This window comes from Galeopterus variegatus, unplaced genomic scaffold (genome assembly GCF_000696425.1).
Source record: "Galeopterus variegatus unplaced genomic scaffold, G_variegatus-3.0.2 Scaffold12765, whole genome shotgun sequence".
Taxonomy (NCBI): Eukaryota; Metazoa; Chordata; class Mammalia; order Dermoptera; family Cynocephalidae; genus Galeopterus; species Galeopterus variegatus.
Genome location: NW_007738876.1, coordinates 11,151 through 13,891, shown reverse-complemented (window position 1 = coordinate 13,891; position 2,741 = coordinate 11,151). Strand labels below are relative to the sequence as shown.

The 2,741-nt window shown below is 52.2% G+C and overlaps 1 pseudogene; it reads right to left on the bottom strand.

Annotated features, from left to right (window-relative positions):
• Positions 1-1,725: 1,725 nt before the first annotated feature.
• LOC103581303 overlaps positions 1,726-2,741 on the bottom strand; it is a 2,066-nt pseudogene continuing 1,050 nt past the window's right edge.

Here is a 2,741-nt window from a genome sequence, read left to right as displayed (position 1 = left end):
TATCAGGAGACACCAAGGTTTTCAAGCACCTGCTTGAATGGGGGTTCCAGTTGCTGAAACTGAGAGCACTGGAGATGTGCTGGTTTGGGTAGCAGATGAGATGTTTGGTTGTGAGCATATTGGGTGTGATGAGCCTGGGTACACCCAAGAGGGGAGCTCTGGGATGGAGACAAAGTTAGCATAGAGGACCTAGGATCCCACCCCTTGTGGCCCCAGCTCCTGGGAGTGAGCTCTGCCCTGGCTCTAGGCTACCTCTGGAAGCCACATCCCCTCTCTGGTACTCAATCTTCCCTTCCGTAATGGGATATTCAAGCCTGACTGCTGTACCCCCTGTTGCCTGGGTGTTGTGAAAATCCCATGAGATTGGGATGGGGGTGGAGCATGGGGGTGGGGGAGGCCATTTCTGTCCTGTCCTTTGCCCACTGGAGGGAGCTGGGGGAACTCTTGGAGAGGCTAGTGGTGGCCAGCCCAGGTCCTCAGATTTGTGCAGCCCTGCTGGGTCAGAGGAGCTAATCTAGGGTCTATGAGGTTGAGAAAGGGGCTACCAGCTCCCCTCTCCTCCTCCCCTTTTCCCCTCATGCTCTCATCTGGTCGGCCTAAAGGTCCACCGCCTTTCTTCAGGCACCCCTGCTGGCTGTCCCCTCCACTCCTCTGGCCCATTCTGGGAAGCTGCCCAATTGCGTTGGCAGATCACCAGCTTCTGTCTCTGTGCCCCGCCTTACCTTGGGCTCCCAGAGCACTTGGACTGTCTGCCCCTCCCTCCCACTCAAACCTGCTCTCTGGAGGCTTTCGCAAGGCAGCTCTTTAATAAGGAGACTTCAGGGACCGCTGGGTGTGTGTCTGAGGGGCGGGCGATGTGGGAATTGATGGCAGGAGCTGGGCTTTGGAGTCGGAGCACTCTGGTTCCTGTCCTAGCTCGGCTTCTCCCAGCTGGGTGAGCCTGGACACGTCACTCTTTTGCACCTTAGTTTTCTCTTCCATAAGAAAGGGATGAAAGTAACACCTGCCTCACCGGTTTGTTGTGAGAATCAAGTGAGTTAAAATACATGAAGCACAGAGAAGAGCACCAAACACGTAGTAAGTGCTCGGTAAACGTGCCTTCTCCCAGCAGCATTTGCAGTTTCTTATTAAAGGCCTTTCTCCTGCCTGCCTCAGTGAGTCCCCATCATCTGCAACAGAGGCCCCACCTGGTGTGCCACAGCATGCTGCCGTACCAGGAACAGGCTACAGACAGGCTGAGAGCGTGACCCCCTCGGCTCTGGGGACAGCCCGGCCTCCCCTGCTGGGCATCTCTGCACCTGCTCCCACATCCCATGCAGAACATCTGAACTTTTTCTTTTTTCATTCTTTACAATGCCCCTCCAGGTTTGGTTCAGCAATAAGGTTGAGTGACATATTAGAGCCCCTTAAATCATTTTCAGAGGAATTTGGCTGGGGTGGGAGAGTCTCTGGGACCTGGAAGTGACTAGGTTAGGGAAATAGGTTAGTGCTTTCTGGGAAAAGACACAGTGCCTAGGGCAAGAACCTACTCTGAAGAAAAGGGTGTCTGAAGTGTTCAGTGTTCCTTCTTTTGCCTCAAAAAGTGACATTTATCCAAGGGGGAAAAAAAAAAAGAAATAAGTGACAAGATGTCCACCCCTTGTCTCACTTCCCTCCCCCCTCCTGCTGCTCCTCTGTCCGCCAGGAATGAAGCCTGGCTGGGGCCAGGTAGCAGGACAGCACTTCTCAGATGAGACCAGCAACACCGAGGAGCATCTCCTCAATGGAGGTGCTGTAGAAGGTCTCAATGTCTGGAAGAGTCCTTGATAGAGTTTGGATGAGTCGTCCCCACCAAAACTCATGTGGAAATCTGATCCCCAATGTGGCAGTGCTGGAAGCTGTTCATGGGGGCAGAACCCTCATGAATAGATTAATGCTCTCCCTGGGGTGTGCGAGTCCTGAGTGACAGCTTGCTCTATTAGTTCCTGCAAGAGCTGGTTGTTTAAAATACCCTGGCACCTTCTCTCTCTCTTTCTTCCTCTCGCCATGTGATGTGCTTGTACCCACTGGCTGCCGGCTGCCTGCCACTTTCCGCCATGAGTAGAAGCAGCCTGAGGCCCATGCCAGATATAGCTGTCCCAGAATTGTAAGCCAAATAAACCTCCATTTCTTATAAATTACCCAGTCTCAGGTGTTTCTGTTATAGCTACACAAAATGGACTAATATGGTCCTCTTGTCTTCTTCTGTCACCATGTTAATAGCCACACCCTTTGGCCAAAATGTCCACTGCAATCGATTCTGCAGATAAGTTTTCCCTGTTGGTGAGAAGGACATAGTTGATGACTAAAGACACCTACTGCACATCAGTGCCTCTGGCCAGCAGATCAGTGGTCATTGATACTCTGCTAGATCCAGAACGGAACTCCCTCATGATCACATCTCATTCCTTTGGGTCCATATCTCTGTGCACAGTAGAAATGGTGAAATCCCAGGCATGCGTCTTCTCAGCGAGCCAATGGACCATCCTTCAGGTGTCGATGAAGAGGATGCCTGGGCGATGGTCGGGGCTTCTTACAAGTCACACAGTGTGTCCAGCCTCCACTCCTCTCATTCCACATAGATGTAGAATTGGCGATGCCCTCCAGGATCGACTCTTCCTTCCTGACAAGAATCTGAATGGGGTCCCCTTGAGCTTCTTGGTCACCTCAAGCACATCAGAAGGCATTGTAGCTGACAGCAACACCACCTGGATGCTGCTGTT